The sequence below is a fragment of the Carlito syrichta genome, unplaced genomic scaffold (genome assembly GCF_000164805.1).
Source record: "Carlito syrichta isolate Samal-C Ts95f unplaced genomic scaffold, Tarsius_syrichta-2.0.1 Scaffold304768, whole genome shotgun sequence".
Lineage (NCBI taxonomy): Eukaryota > Metazoa > Chordata > Mammalia > Primates > Tarsiidae > Carlito > Carlito syrichta.
Genome location: NW_007248864.1, coordinates 173,963 through 191,544, shown reverse-complemented (window position 1 = coordinate 191,544; position 17,582 = coordinate 173,963). Strand labels below are relative to the sequence as shown.

General features: G+C 40.1%; 1 pseudogene; it reads right to left on the bottom strand.

Moving 5' to 3' along the window:
• Positions 1-3,354: 3,354 nt before the first annotated feature.
• Positions 3,355-17,582, bottom strand: part of LOC103263219 — an 18,660-nt pseudogene continuing 4,432 nt past the window's right edge.

The window sequence follows — 17,582 nt, the reverse complement described above, 5'->3', positions numbered from 1 at the left end:
AAATTGCATGGGTTTCAGTTTAAACTCATCCAGTGTCTTGGTAGACAAAGCCGAATAATCTAAGCTCTTTTCTCTCTCCTATTTTGAACCTAGAGACATGTAATACTTTAAAAGCTGTGAATATTAATATCTAATAAAAATGACTAACTGCCAGTGACAACCAATGATAATGACATCTTAAGAAAAGTCATCTGCATGGCGATGTATATTCCTTTTTAAACCACACTTAATTACAGAGTAGGAGTCTACAGAATATTTGGAGCTCATTCAATATGCAAAATTCTAAGTGCGTTAATGGGGGTTTTACACATAAGACCAACATAGAGTTTATAATAAAAATGTATGCACCAAGAGTCAGAGAAGAATTTTAGCAAAAGGAAGGGGGAGGATTTACCAGTGAAAATTTGCCCACGCTAATAGTTAAGCCCTATCACTCCAATAGATTGGCTTTAGTACTTCCTGGAAATGACCTTGCTTAAGGAAGAAAGTCACAAAATTCTCCTTCCTGCCTTTTTAGCAGCTTTGTCTTATCTTTTATGGTACCATACTCACTGCTCTCCCACTCTCCACTTTGTCCCCCTATTCAGTAACAGTCAGGGTCACATGCTCAGTCCATGCATTGCGTCCTTACATTTTCCTTCTCCAGAGGGCACCGTGAAGCCGATTTCAAGTGTGACTATTCCATCTCAGATCAGTCCCTCTCAGATCAGTGATTCTTTCTGTTGAATCGCCTTTCTTGCACTCATCTACAGAATTCATACCCTGCTTCTGGCTCTGGGACTGAAATGAATTATATTTTGCTCCTTTTATTCAGTAAAATCCTTTTTAAAATGCCATGGCCTGTTTTTAAAAGTGCTAAAACGTCAGATTTTAAACATTTTCTCTTGTATATTCTCATGTCATGATGTCTGCGACTTATTTTCAAAGGACTAGTAAAAGAGGTGTGTGTGTGTGTGTGTGTGTGTGTGTGTGTGTGTGTGTGTGTGTGTGTGTACAGACAGAAAAAGTAAATGTATTAGCAAAAGATAACTAAATTAGTGAATATAGGTGAAGGGTACATAGGTGTCTATTGTACTATTCTTTCAGCTTTTCTTTACATTTGAAATTTTTCAAAGTAAAAGTGAGAAAACAACCATAACAAAAAGAAAGTATATAAGCATGGAGTTAAAGAATGCCTAGAGATCTTTAATTCCACCCTCCTGTGGGGACAAGGGGTGATGTGAAAAGCTGAAAGAAAGTTCATTCAGCAAGAAAACCACTTTTTACCAGGGGTCGGGGATGAACTGACTGTGGATGGTGCAGGGGTTCACAGATCTTCAAGTGTCCACAAAGTCGTGATGTGCCAGATGTAGAATGGTTATGGTGGTATCAATCAGGGACTTACTGAAAGTCTTCAGCTTTGTCAGGTCCCACAATTGTACAGTCCCTGCCACACTGTGCAATTCCTAAGAATTAGAAGCAGCAAAGAAAGGCAAATAGAAGTAGGAAAAAAGCTCCATGGGAGCTTCAGCCAAATGTCTCTTTCACTGTAACATGTACAAGCCACAATTATTCTTGTGCTGCTGGGACCTTAGAAAACAAGGGTTAAGCATGATTAATTAGTTGTGCAATTACTTACATAATGTATAGAAAGGACATAAACAAGAAATAATTAGATTAAATTATAACTTCTATCTAGGAAATTTAGAGCTTTACTTGTTTGCAATTATACTCCTATGTACCTGAATCAAAATAACACATTGAAAAGATTGCTTAGCCGGGCTTGGTAGCTCATGTCTATAATCCTAGCACTTTGGGAGGCAGAGGTGAGAGGATTGCCTGAGTTCAAGAACAGCCTGGGCAACTGGGCAAGACCTATTCTCTACAATAAATAAAAAAATTAGCCACACCTCGTAGTGCAGGCCAGTAGTTCCAGTTACTTGGAAGGCTGAGGTGGAAGGATCGCCTGAGCCCAGCAGGTCGAGGCTGTGGGTGACCATAAGTGTGCCACTGCACTCCAGTCTGGGCAACAGAATGGGATTCCACTGGAAGGAAGGAAGGAAGGAAGGAGGGAGGGAAGGAAGGAAGGAAGGAAGGAAGGAAGGAAGGAAGGAAGGAAGGAAGGAAGGAAATAATAAAACAGTGCTTAAAGGACTGAGGAAATAAATTGCCATCAATCTGTCAAATATAAGTAATTTACTTTAAAAAATAAGGGCTGGAAGCAGAGGGTCATGCCTGTAATACCACCACTTTGGGAGGCTGGGGCAGAGGATCATTTGAGCTCAGGAGTTTGAGATTAGCCTAGGCAACATAGTGAGACCTCCTCTCTCTAAAAAAAAATGAGATAAAATAGGTGGGCATGGTGGTACGCACCTGTAGTCTCAGTTACTTGGGAGGCTAAGATTAAAGGATCGGTCAAATCTAGGAGGTTGAGGCTGCAGTGAGCTGGGATTGTGCCCCTGAACTCCAGCCTGGGTGACAGAATGGGAACCCCCACCTCAAAAAAATTTTTTTCAAGGAATAATATCGTCATTCTCTCTAAACAGTAGAAATTTGCTTATAATAAAAAAATCAAATATATCCTCTATCATCAATCTCTTCCCTTAATCACATCTTTTCCTAGGAAAATGGGTTATTTTTGAAAATTGTATTGAAATGACCAAAAAGCAGGTAACTGAAAAGAGGAAAGGAAGAAATAAGGACCTATGGTAATGCATAGCTGAAACATTTAGCTTTGAAAACATTGAGAGTTGACAGTATCTATCATAAATAGACTTTCTCCACCATTTTTACAAAATAAGAAAATCAATGTCAAATTTCTTGGCTAAAAATTGAGACAAAAGAATATTATTGAGCTACTTGCCTTTTTTTTTTCTTTTTTTTTTTTTCTTTTTTTTGAGTTCGAGTCTCATTCTGTTGCCTAGGCTCGAGTGCAGTGACACGCTCACTGTCACCGCTGCCTCAAACTGCTGGGCTCAGGCGATTCTTCCATCTCAGCTTTCCAAGTCGCTGGAACTACAGGTGTGTGCCATCATGACCAACTAGTTTTATTTATTTATTTATTTATTTATTTATTTATTTATATAATAGAGATGAAGTCTCACCATGTTGCCCAGGCTGATCTCGAACCTGTGAGTTCAGGCAATCCTCTGATCTTCACCTCCCAAAGTGCTGGGACTACAAGCATGAGCCACTGTGCCTAGCGCTACTTGCTTTTAATTTCTAAGTGTTTATTTAAACTAATAAGCTGTTCACACCAAAGTTAAATAAAATTTTAAAGTACTACAAGACTAATAGCAGATGTATAGATTATTACAGTAAAAACAAACAACTTTTTTTTGAGATTCAGATTTTATGTGTTACTCAAAAAAAATATTATTTTTGACTAGACTCAGACTTGGAAGTAGAAGCTCGCAGAAAGGACAATCTCTGCGTCTCTTGGCAATCTGTACCTGGAGTTTTTCTTTGGCCTCCTTCATTCTCTTGGCCAAAAGTCTAACATTCTGCGGCCTCTTCCTTATTTTTCTTAGTTTGCTGTTTCTTCAGAGCAATACACCGGCCTTTGTGCTGCAGGACACGTGGAGTGACAAGTCGCTGAATCTTGGGTGCTTTGGTCCTAGGTTTCTTACCTTTGTTTAAGGCCTTTCTTACAACATACTGAGGAACATCATCTTCTTTAGAGAGATTAAAGAGTTTGCCTTTGGGAGGCTGAGGTGAGTGAATTGCCTGAGCCCGCGGGTTCGAGACCCGCCTGGGCAGCGGGACCTCATCTCTACAATAAATAAAAAAAATCAGCCGGGCGTGGTAGCGCGCGCCTGTAATTCCGGCGACTCGGAAGGCGGAGGCGGAAGGATCGCCGGAGCCCAGCAGGTCGAGGCTGCGGTGGCCGGGAGTGGCCGCTGCACTCCGGTCTGGACGACAGAGCGAGACTCCAACTCAAAAAAAAAGAAAAAAAAAAAAAGAGTTTGCGGATTCTGCTAGCCCTTTTGGGCCCCAGTCGCCGAGGCACCGTAGTATCCGTCAGCCCAGGAATATCCTTCTCTCCTTTTTTTTTTTTTTTTTTTACGATAACCAAGTTGAGAACGCTCAGACTGGCATCCACAATGCAACCCCAAACATTCGCACTTTCTCCAGTTCTCCTTGGTCTGTAACCACTTACTCAGCAGCAGGCAGACACGGCCATGGGTCAAGACACCCTGCTTCATGGGGAAATCTTGTTTCTCGTTCCCGCCACTGTTTTATACCACATAACTCTAACATTCCTCACCCAAGGAGTCCGCAGCAACTTCCGTGGCCATGCGCTTCTCGTAGAAGCTACGGAGCTTGCGTTCATCGTTCACTTCTATGAGTTTCTGGCAGCCAGTGGCAGACAAGGAGCTATTCAGCTTTATCTTGAAGCGGCTGACAGGCTCCCAGGCGCCACGGGAAAGAGGCCCGAAAACAAACAACTTCGAAAAGTGATACTTGTTCAAAAAAGGAATATATCACTTTTGTGAAAACAAGTTTATTTTATGAAGTGAAGTTTTATTGAAGAAATAGAGATGACAAAGAGTAGAATTGTCAAAAATAAAGTTTTCTATGCTGATCTCTTGTGGTTACTATAGAAAACAATAAGAATATATTACACAGGCACTTAAAAAATAAGGGTAAGGCTTAAGCCCATAATGCCAGCACTTTGGGAGGCCAAGGCGAGAGGACTGCCTGAGCCAGCGGGTTTGAGGCCAGCCTGGGCAACTTGGTGAAACCTTGCCTCTACAGTAAATCAAAAAATGAACTGGGCATGGTGGCACATGCCTGTAGTTCCAGCTACTTGGAAGGCTGAAGCAGAAGGATTGCCTAACCCCAGTAGGTTGAGGCTGAGGTGGCCATGAGCATGCTACTACACTCCAGCCTGGGCGATGGAGTCTCATTCCAACTCAAAAAAAAAAAATTGGTGGTAGAGGGTCAAACTATTAAGGGACCCATATGCCAGCTGCTAGGCTAGTGGATCATCAGCAAACCAGCCTAGAATACTATTCTCTAAATTAAGTGACTTTTCTTCTATAATTACTATTATTATGAACTAAACTACAAAAGTCTAAAATAGAGATTCATCATTCTCTGGAGCTTTAAATCACCTTTAGATTGCAACCAGTCTCCCCAAATCCATCTCTCCTGTTCATTAACTAGGTGCTGGATGCTGTGTTGGATGCTCGAGTGGATGAAAAAAAAAATTTTGTGTGTGACTATGATATCCCACATGTCCTCGATATATGCCAAGTTTTATTGTTTAGTTTCTTTTTCTTTCTTCCTTTCTTTTTTCTTTTTTTTTGAATTGGAGTTTTACTTATTCTGCACAGACTGGACTACATTGGCTATTCAGAGGTGCAACCATAGCTCACTGCAGCCTTATACTCTTGGGCTCAAGAGATCCTATCTCAGCCTCCTGAGGAGTTGGGACTACAGGTATCGGCCACCATGCCTGGCTTAATATTCTTCTGTAAATCTCACATTTTTCATGTACTTTTGTCTCAGTCTGTTTGTGTTGCTATAAAGAAATACCTGAGGCTGGGTAACTTGTAAAGAAAAGAGGTTTATTAGTATTTGGCTCATGATTCAGCAGGTTGTACAAGAAGCATGGTGTCAGCATCTGCTTCTGGAAAGGGCTTCAGGAAGCTTCCGCTCAAGGCAGAAGGTGAAGGGGAGTAGGCATGTGCAGATCACATGATGAGAGGGAAGGAAGAGAGAGGGGAGCAGGTGCCAGACTCTTTTAAACAATCAGATCTCACAGGAACTAACAGAGTAAGGATTTACTTCTTACCGGGAGGATGGCACCAAACTATTTATGAAGGATTCATCCCCATGATCCAAATGCCTCCCAGTAAGCCCCATCCCCAACACTGGGAATTAAATTTCAACATACACTCTGCAGGGAAGAAATAGTCAAACTATTAGGTTGATGTATACGTTCGTAGTATTTGTTTTTGGCACGGCAACAATGCAGTGTTGTGAGTTTATTTTTTGTCATTTGTCATTTAGAGTGACAATGTTGTGTTTGTGAATACATCTTGCATTGTGCAGAATTGAAGAAAGTTAGTGCTATTTGTGGGCTAAAGAAGATAGAGTGACAAGTGGAAAAAATGAACACTTCTGACATATTCTTCTGTTTGAGTTTAACAGAGGAGTAAAGGCAGCAGAGGCAGCTTGAAACATGTGTGCAGTGTATGGGGAGAATGCCATCGGGGAAAGCACAGCAAGAAAATGGTTTGTCATTTCAAAATGGGTCACTTTGACCTGAGTGGCTCTCCACATTCAGGAAGACCATCAGGCTTTGATGAAGACCGTTTAAATGCTTAATTCACGATGATCTATGTCAGTCAACCCAAGAACTGGCAAATGTGATAAACTGTGATCAGTGCAACATTTGCATTCCATGAGCAAGTGAAAAATGCTACAAACATATGCATCAAGCCAATATATCAACCTCTATTGTACCACAGATAGTATGGGTCAAATTTTATTCAATCATACACAACCTCAGAAAGTCTGCTACATAAACACCCACACTGAAAACAGATTTATTTCTTAAATAAGAGAAACAGCAAATCCAGGCGATACTGCAAGGGGTATGTGGTTTAAGAGTGATGGAATATGAGCTGAATTGTTTGCCCTCAAATTCATATGTTGAAATCCTAACCCCCAATGCCCCAGAATGTGACCTTATTTGGAAATGGTGTCACTCTAGACATAATTAGTTAAGATGAGGTCATATTGGAGTAGGGTGAGCCCCTAATCAAGTATTACGGGTATCAGTATAAAAAGGGATAGTTGGACACAGACATGCACACAGAGAGGATGCTACACAAATATTTGAGTTCTGTTGCCATAGCCAAGAAAATACCAGAAACTAAGGGAGAGGCCCTGGACACATTCTTTCCTAGCACTTTCATGGGAACATGGCCTTCCTGACACCTTGATCTTGGACATCCACCCTCCAGAACTGTTAGACAATATTATTTTGTTTAAGCCATCTAGTTTGTGGTATTTTGTAATGGTAGTCCCATGAAAAGAATAACCCTGTTTAAGTTTGTTATTGCTTTAAAAATAACTCAGATTAAATAATAAAAAGGGGAGTGACAGGGAGAGAGGAACTGTCCTTTCACATCTTGTCCTCTGCATTGACACCTAACTCACAGGAAAAAGGAGCAACTAATCTAATTGTAGGGAATCAAATGAGCATTAAGTAACACTTTACTAGTGGGTAAGTTCACTGCCCTAAAGGATAATGCATGTTTGCCTTGCTCTCTGTACCACCTGTGACTGGGTATGTGAGGCAGCCCTGAATGGATAAGTGGACTAGAAGCTGTTTTAAAACCCCGTTCCCAGCCCGGCGCAGAGCTCAAGCCTGTAATCCCAGCACTTTGGGAGACTGAGGTGAGAGGATTGCCTGAGCCCAGGGGTTTGAGACCAGCCTGGAGAATTTGGTGAGACCTTGTCTCTACAATAAATCAAAAATTTAGCTGGGCATGGTGGCACGCGCCTGTAATCCCAGCTACTTGGAAGGTTAAGGTGGAAGGATCACCTGAGTCTAGCAGGTTGAGGCTATGGTGGCCATGAGCATGCCACTGCACTCCAGCCTGGGTGACAGTGAGATTCTGACTCAAAAAATAAAAATAAATAAACAAACAAACTCAGACTTTGATGTTGCCACACTGAATCTCTACCAGTCAGATACATTTTAGTTTAGGTTATTTATTTACTCATACTCTGAGGATTACAGTAGCAGCTATTTAATTTCTAGAAAAAAATTCACTGTCCCAACTCAAGGGGTGACTTCAAAATAGGACTCAGGGATAGGTTTGTTAGATTTAGCAAATAAAAATACAGAATGATCACGTAAATAAAATTTAAAATAAACAATAAATAATTTTTAGTATATGAGAGAGGACCCTGCCACCAAAAACTGGAATTATCTTTTAGAAAGCGGATCCCCTCTAGTACAGGCTTCCCTGGCTAGGTTAAGTGTTCTAGGAACCCATTGGCATCAGTGTACAAGCTAGTGTTGTTATGAGGGGCTATGTTCAGCTTCAGTGAATTTTTTGGCGAGTCTTTGAATGCATTTGCCCATTTCATGATGTGTGATTCATACGAACAACCTGCCCACACCTCGCTGAGTGTTCACTAGGTTTTAACTAAAAAACCAGCATGACCCCAGTACCCCACTCTCCCTCTTCACCCAATCTCGCTCCAAAGAACTTTTGTTTTGTTTCCATGGATGATAAGTCCTCAGAGGGAAACATTTCGCCGATGTGGAATAGGTGAAACAAAAAAACAGAAGCACTAAAAGGCATCGAAATTGACGAGTTCAAAAACCCTTTTGAGCAGTGGAAAAAATGTCTCAATAGGTGTATTGTATCAAACCGAGAATAACTTGAAGGTGACTGAAGTTTAAACATGTAAGAATAAATACACAAGTTTTTATAAATAAAACTGTTTTGGGTGGGGTCCCCCTGTTGTATGTGAGGTAATGCATATGTTAATTAGCTCGATTTAGCAATTCCACAATGGATACATATTTCAAAACAACTTGTACCCAATAAATAGATACCATTTTAATTTGTCAATTAAAATTTTTTAAATGAGATGTTTGGAATTATAAAAACACACATTTATTATCCTACAGTTCTGTGGGTTCATTTATCAGTCTCAGATGAGTATCATTGAAACATCAAAATTGAAGAGTTCAAAAACTCTTTTGAGCAGTGGGAAAAAGCATCTGGATAGGTGTATTGCATTGAACAGAAAGTACTTTGAAGGTGACTGAAGTTTAAGTATGTAAAAATAAATACACATTCTTAAAATAAATTTCATTTTTGGGTCTACCTTCTTACAGATGTCAAAGAACATTCATATTTTATCTGAAATTCAAATTTAATTGGGCTTCTTGTATAGTTCAACTCTACTCAGAATAAATATATCAGTGAACTAGATAGTCAATTTGTTTACCATAACTCAACTTCTTCAGGTTTAACCTGGCCTGTTAATGACTCTGGGAGAGACTTTCTTACAATGTGATTCCACTCTCCTAACCATAACTGATTGAATCAAAAATCGAAAATTGACCCCTAGAAGCCCATCCATTTGTTGCCCATTAGATTTGATTTCTTGAGAAATTTCAATAAGAGTCACAGAGACTCAGTGCAAGCACTAGAGAACTATGTGAATTTTTTTTTAATTTTTTAAAAATTTGAGTAGGAGTCTCACTCTATTGTCCAGGCCGGAGTGCAGTGGCATGCTCGCGGCCACCACAGCCTTGGCCCACTGGACTCAGGCAATCCTTCCACCTCAGCTTTTCAAGTAGCTGAAATGACAGGTGTGTGCCACTATGTTCAGCTAATTTTTTTTAATTTTTATTGTAGTGACGAGGTCTCACCAAGTTGCCCAGGCTGGTCTTGAACCCCTGGGCTCAGGCAATCCTCTCACCTCCTCCTCCCAAAGTGCTGGAATTACAGGTGTGAACCACCACACCTGGCCTATATGAATGTTTTAACTAAATAACATGTAGGGTGGGGCTGAGACAATATGTTAGGTAGAAAGGAGAACACAACAGTCAAAAGAAAGAGAAGATGGCGAGAAACATAAAAAAGATAGACTGTGTGGTTGTGACAGTTAAGTTTATGTATCAACTTCACTGGGCAATGGATGACCAGATAGCTTGTAAAACATTATTTCTGGGTGTTTCTGTGAGAACGTTTCTGGAAGAAATTAGTATTCAAATCAGTAGACTAAGTAAAGACCATCCGTCCTTAGCAATGCAGAAAGGCATCAACAAATCTGTTGAGTCTAAATAAAACAAATAGGCAGAGGAGAGGTGAATTATTTATCTTTCTTCTGGAGCTAGACCATTCATCTTCTCCTGCCCTCAAACATCAGAGCTCCTGTCTCCCTTCCCCCTTCTTTTTTCTCAGACCTTTGGCCTTGGAATGGGAGTTACACCTTCCACTCCCCTGATTCTCAGGCCTTCAGATTCAGACTAAATTACACCACAAGCATTCTTGATTATCCAGCTTACAGATGGCAGATCATGGGACTTCTTGGTCTTCATAATTGTATGACACAATTCCCATAATAAATCTTCTTATATGTCCTATTGATTCTTTCTCTGGAGTACCTTGACTAATACAGTGGACTTTGAGAAAATGAGCAAACAACCTCAGTTCCTGCTTGCCAATTCCAGTTTTAATCACTCTGTGGCCTCGCTGGCTGTACTTTACTGTCCAGACATCTGTATATTGTCTGTTGTATTCTTAATAAATCTACCTTTTTTGAGCTAGTTTAAATGTTTTTACTCTTTGTGACCCCGGCTCCTTGACTAAGACAATGCACCATATGACCTCTCTAGGTTAGATCAAGAAAAACAAACGGTTTCATCTCAGATGACTACTCTGATTGACACAGCTGTGTAGAGGGTTGGATTGAAAAAGATTATAAGATTACCTCCGAATTCAGTAACATAAGAGTGCCGTGATTGACTAGGATTATCTGTTATGAATGTAAGGGTGAGAAATGGGGAGTAGTTACTTGTGACTTATGTACTATATATTTATCATCCCTGCCATCATGGGAGAAATTAAGATAATTATGCATATTCTTCTAAAAAAATGCCAAAGTTCACTATTTGATTACATTATTATATGAAGTACACATAAAGATCCCAAACATACATAATCTCATGACCCATAATCACAGCAGTTTGCTTAATTTTTGACTGTTCCTAAACATTCTTTTTTTTTTTTTTTTTTTTTGAGTTGGAGTCTCACTCTGTCACCCAGACTGGAGTGCAGTGGCCACTCCCGGTCACCGCAGCCTCGACCTGCTGGGCTCTGGCGATCCTTCCGCCTCAGCCTTCTGAGTAACCGGAATTACAGGCGCGTGCGCTACCATGCCCGGCTAATTTTTTTTATTTTATTGCAGAGATGATGTCTCGCCTGCCCAGGCGGGTCTTTTACCCGCGGGCTCAGGCAATCCACTCACCTCAGCCTCCCAAAGGCGCGGGATTACAGGCTGAGTCACCGAGCCCGGCTCCTAAACATTCTTATACTTAGGCAATTCTTAGGTCACCAATAGAAATGACTATGAATCAATTCTTTTCCTGATGGGTTTCATTTGGAATATGTTAATATTTAAACAGCTCATGAAAAAATATGTCAAAGCTATAAATAAATTCTCTGTACATTTGAGAGTATGAATATTATTTATGATATAGACCAAGAACAAAAGCTGATTGGGGAAATTATCATATATTCCCGAGGAAGTTGTGGCTGAAACCAAACAAGATACTGACTTTTCCCACAAAATAATAAAAAGCAACAATAATAACAGATATTAATATGACACTTTACAGACTGTAAAAAAGTGAAGCAATCTCACCTCCCTCTATTAAATACACAATTGCTGATATCAGGGATTCTGTACATATTGCAAATATGAACACAATCCAGGAAACACCATCCCTAAAGTAGATGAATCACGGCAATTATCAAGAGTCTTGTACTTAAAAAACACCAAATTGCTGGTGGACTGAGAACTAACTCAAGAAGGCAGCCCCAAAGAGATAAGGAATCTAACGAATCAGTGCTTAAAGAGAAAAACTGTTGCCTGACAATCATATACATACTTGGTCCATGAACTCTGTTCTACTCTTTTGTAACTTATCTTTTAACTTAAGCTAATTTTATCTGAGTAGCAATGTTGGGATGAGAAGGGGAGCTCATCTGCAAAAGACTTATAGTGATTAGACCTAGCTAAAACTTCCTGTGCATGCTTGGGGGTCATTGGAAATATGCTTGCACCATGGTAAAAGTACAACAGTCATTAACGATAGGAGATCGCTCAGCAATCAAGGAATGACAGTTAACAGAGAAATAGCCTAATGATTAATTATGACTTATGGCTGAGCAGGAGTTGAGACATTACCAATCATAGTCTGAGTAGTGTTCCGCAGGAGAGGAGCTAATTAACTTCTTGTGAAGAATGACAAGACCATTGTGTCTTTGAAGTCCAACATTCTATTGGTTCCCTGGGTAATTCTGGGCAAGCTATATGTATGTGTACACATAATGAAGAAAGCAGCTTTACTCTAAATTTTAATGAAATATACAGTGTAAGTACTTAATTTATTTCATGGGTTCAGTCTTTTTTTATTGTTAGGTGTTCTCAGCTCACGCAGGATTGATTAGGAAGATTCTCATAAACCACCAATGTGATAGTATGGTGTAGGGAGGGTGGAGTAAGGAGGAGGTACTGAAAGAGACTATAAGCCGAGCATGGTGGCACATGCCTGTAGTCTCAGCTACTTGAGAGGCTGAGGAGAGTGAATTGCTTGAGTCCAGGAGTTGGGGCTGTAGTGAGCCGTGATTGTGCCGCTGTATTCCAGCCCATGTGACAGAGACTCTGACTCAAAAAAAAAAAAAAAGTGGGCTAATTGGGACAGAGAGGAAACTCGGCCCTTCCCACAAATGGAAAACAGATGGTATTCAGCAGAACATTTGGCAGTCATTTATAAGGTATGATTTGAGAAGCAGTAGGTGAAGGAACATACCCCCAAAACTCACTTATTAATACTTTAAATCTCATTACCATAGACTCAGCATTACTTAGTCTCTGTGGTTCATTATAAACATCCACATACTTTTAGAAGTCCCCAAATTCTTAGATTAAAGAGATTTATCAGATCTCATTCCTTCATTCATAAGAGAGGATTGCAGAAGAGCCCTGGACACTTGAGCCAGGGACTAGAAAAAGGCAATGATAAAAAGAAGCAGAAGTTTGAAAAGGTCTAGTGGACACCTTTCCCACCTCAATTTCCTGTTTTGCTGGAAGTTCTCTTTTTGAGAAGCATCTCTTGGTTTGCTAATAAGCTCTAGTGGAGACTGAATGTCTGGCCAGGTAGGATAAGATACAGGCTGTCCATCACAGACTGAGCATTATCTGATCTGGTTGGCCATAAAGTCTGGTGTTCCTAGCAGTATTTCATCATCTAATGGAAGGTGTATATGTGGAATAGGACTTGAGCAGATTCTGAAGGCAAGTGGTCCAGGCTCTCATGGTACATTTTCCTGCCATACTGCTGTCCCTTCCTCAATCCACACCTGTTACCTTATGGTGATTTATCTATGATCAAGTGACTGAAGGTAACAAAGAAATACAGGAGCCTGGTTTACACATAACTTTGCATAGTTAAGATGGCACTACATGAAAGAGGATGACTGCAGCACTGGGACTCCATCATGAGGTGCCTCTAAAAGATAATGGGGAAGAGAAATCCTCCCAGTGGACAGAACTTTGAGTAACACATCTGGTTGGTTATCTGTCATGACTAGGAGAGATGATCTGAGGCATGGTGGCACATGCCTGTAGTCTCAGCTACTTGAGAGGCTGAGGAGAGTGAATTGCTTGAGTCCAGGAGTTGGAGGCTGTATGGTCTAATCTGATTCACAGGCAGTAGCCAATGAGTTGGCCAGGGACTTAGAACAAGTTTCTAACAGCAATCAAAATATTGCCACTTGAAAACTTTAAATTATGTCTGTTTTAAAATCACATGTTGGCCGGGCATGGTGACTCATGCCTATAATCCCAGCACTTTGGAAGGCCAAGGTGAGAGGATTGCCTGAGCCCATGGGTTTGAGACCAGCCCGGGAAACTTGGCAAGACCTCGTCTCTACAATAAATCAAATAATTAGCCAGGTGAGGTGTCATGTGCCTGTAGTTCCAGCTACTTGGAAGGCTAAAGTGGAAGGATCACCCGAGCCCAGCAGGTCAAGGCTGTGATGACCTGAGCATGCCACTACACTCCAGCCTGGGTGACAGAGTAAGACACTAACTCACGAAAAAAAAATCACATGTAAAATTCATATAATTTCAGTCAGATGCAATTTAATAAGTCATCCAATAACCTCTTTTTCACAAGGGTCTAGAGAGTGTAAATGGTTTGTCTAAGGGGAAACTCTAGTTAACTAAACAGCTAGAATTGACATCTCCTGGATCTCCATTTAGAGTTCTCTCCTTAACAGCACATCCATTCATTGTCAGCATTTCCTGAGCTTCAACAATGTGCTATGTTCTTCCCTGGGAAATAAGGAAAAAGATCAGAGGCATGGTCCCTGGCCTAAAAGAAGCTCTTGTATTTGTTTTGTGTTTTGTGTATATTGGTGTATTTTTTGTGCATATTGGTGTATTTGTGCAAAGTTATACCCTGTGACAAAAAAATAACTGAAACATAGGCTAGGCACAATGGCTCATACCTGTAATCCCAGCACTCTGAGAGGCCAGGGCAGGAGGATTGCTTGAGCCCAGGAGATTGAGACCAACCAGGGCAACATAGTAAGATCTTGTTTCTACAAAAAAAGAAATTAGCTGGGCATGGTGATATGCACCTGTAGTCCCAGTTACTTGGGAGGCTGAAGAAGAAGGACTGCCTGAGGTTGGTTGAGGCTGCAGTGAACTATGATCATGCCACTGCATTCCAGCCTGGGTAACAGAGTGACACTACAAGTCAAAATAATCAATCAATAAATCAATCAATATCTGAAACCAAAATGACAAATAGTGACACAAAATACTCAAATAAATAAAAAAATAACTGAAACCAAAATGGCAAATATTTTTTCAAGTAGGGCAGACTAAATGCTTGCTGAAGAGTGCCAAATGGAATTACAAATGCTAGAAATTGTGCCAGTAAGAACTATATGACTTAAAAATAAAACAGACACCAACAGAGATATTAATTCAAAGTTGGATTGGATTGTTAAGGGGAGTGTGCATCTCTATCATGACTGGGAGGAGAGTCATGTTTAATGGATTTTGATGGCATCCTGTCTGAATCGTAGTACCTAAATGTTGGCCTGGGTGAGATAAAATTTGAATTAATTGATCAGGAAGACTGGAAAAACAGTGCAATCTGCTATTATTTTAAAACAGTAGAAAGCAGTTGAAATAGAGCTATGGAGTATCCAAAAGTTTTATTAATTTTCAGATCTGAACTTCAAACTCTATTCTTTGATTCCTTATGAAGCCCCTTCCCCTTATTCAATTGCCCATTCTCACAAAAACTAAGTTTTGCTCAAAAGATAGACACTACATACTCCAATGCATCTTCTTTACCTAAGATCACTTGATTCATATTTTCCTCTGTCAGCCTTCTTTTGTTAAGAAAGAACAGTCCCTCTTCCTCTCTCAAGCCCAAGTCCTGTGTTCTCCAGTTTACCCTCTTCTACCTCATTTCACACAGCTTCCTCAATTCTCTTTGTAAAATCTTTAGCTTCTCCTTTCTACAGATTTTTTTTTCTTTTCGCTTTTAAACATGTTTAGGTCTTTTTTAGTTTGGAAAAGAAAAATTGCTTAGTCTTGACAGCTCCCCCTAAGCTATTGTACAATCTTTTTTTCCCCTTCTACCATTGTGCTTTGCAAATGAACAGTTTATACCTATAAATTCCTGAAATCTGGATTCAAGCCCAACTAACATTGAAACTGCACTCTTAAAGTCCATGCAGAATTTCTGAAGCATTAAATGAAAAAGCTTTTCTCAATTCTGATTTCCCTTGACCAGAAATAGATTTTTGAGGTTTAGAGCATCTTATACCAATCTCTAATATCACATTTCCCATGCATATTGGCCATTTTTTCTTGAACATCCTATTGTTACTTCAACATCATTAAAACTGAACTCATGGCCAGGCATGGTGGCTGAGCCTGTAATCCCAACATTTTGGTAGGCCAAGGCAAGAGGATTGCCTGAGCCCGGGAATTCGAGACCAGCCTGGGCAACTTGGTGAGACTTTGTCCCTACAATAAATCAAAAAATATCTAGCCGGGCCTGGTGGTGTTCATCTGTAGTTCTAGCTACTTGGAAGGCTGAAGTGGAAGGATCGCGTAAGTCCAGCAGGTCAAGGCTGCGGTGGCCATGAGTGTGCCACTACACTCTAGCCTGGGCGACAAGAGTGAGACTCCAACTCAAAAAAAAAAAAAAAGACAAAATCCAAAAAAACTGAACTCATAATTTTCTTCACTGATGTTTCCCCTGAATGATCATCCTATGCATGAAAGACAGTCAGCTCTATGCCAGCAGGTATCATATTTCTCACATCCGTTGCTATATTTCCATCACATTATTTGGACATAGCAAATAGTTAATAAATATTTGTTAAAATAAATAAATGAATGAACATTATTCTCCCACTAAGTGAGCATTAATTCCTTAGAGTCATTTTGGATCCACCCTTCTCTTTTATTCTATAAATTAAATCAGTAATCAAATCTAATCAATTATGCCTTCAAAGAGTAGAAAAAATTTAGAGTCAGATGAATCCGTTTGACTCTTTGCTGTGCTTTCTTCTTTTTTTCTTTTTTCTTTGCAAGGTCTCACTCTGTTGTCCAGGCTTGAGTGCAGAGGCATGATCACAACACACTGCAGCCTTGACCTTCTGGGCTTAGGTGATGCTCCTGCCTTAGCCTTTCAGGTATCTGGAACTATAGGTATGTGTCACCACGCCTAGCTAACTTTTTAAAATTTTTTGTAGAGACAAGGTCTTGTTATACTGCTTAGGCTGATCTTGAACTCCTGGGCTCAAGTGATCCTCTTGCCTCAGGCTCCTGAAGTGCTGGAATTACAAGTGTGAGCCACTGCACCCAGCCTGCTATGCTACTTTCTAGCTGTGAATTTGGACAAAGCTTTGAGGTTTGTTCTATAACCTCTCAGTTTCTTTATCTATAAAACGGGAGATAATAGTAGTACTTACCTTATTGGGTTAGTGAGTATAAATGAGATAATGTGCATAAAGTGGTAAGCACAGTGTCTGGCACATAGCAATTACTCAATAAGTGATAGCTATTAAAATAACTTTTGGCCAGGCACCATGGCTCACATCTATAATCCCAGCACTATGGGAGGCCGAGGTGAGAGGATGTCTGAGCCCACGGGTTGGAGATCAGCCTGGGCAACTTGGTGAGACCTCATCTCTACAATAAATAAAAAAATTAGCCGGGCATGGTGGTGCGTGCCTGTAGTTCCAGCTACTTGGCAGGCTGAGGCAGAAGGACCACCTAAGCCCAGCAGGTCGAGGCTGTGGTGGCCTTGAGTATGCCACTGCACTCTAGCCTGGGTAATAAAGCGAGACTCCAACTCAAAAAAAATAATAACAACAACTTTTGACTACTTTCCAATGTGGAGAAGTCCTGTTTACTAATTCCTACTTCGTGTCTTTGCTGGGGTTTTTTGGCTGCAATTTTCTCCTTCCCTTCTGTCCATTCAAAATGATATTTATTCTTTTACTAATTTTTATTTATTAAAAGCAATGCATATTCACAGTAAAAAGTTAAATAGATCAAAATGGCTTATAAATAAAAAGAGCAGATATTTATTTCATCTCTTTCAACTTTAGATTTGCACTACTAGAGGAATCACTTTTAATTTTAGCTGTTTCTTCAAGCATTTACTTCTGTATTTTTATATAATATACTGACATTTCTTGATCTTGCAGTTTTTAGATACTACTTATTTTCTTTTCTTTCTTTCTTTTTTTTTTTTTTTTTGAGTTGGAGTCTCACTCTGTCGTCCAGACTGGAGT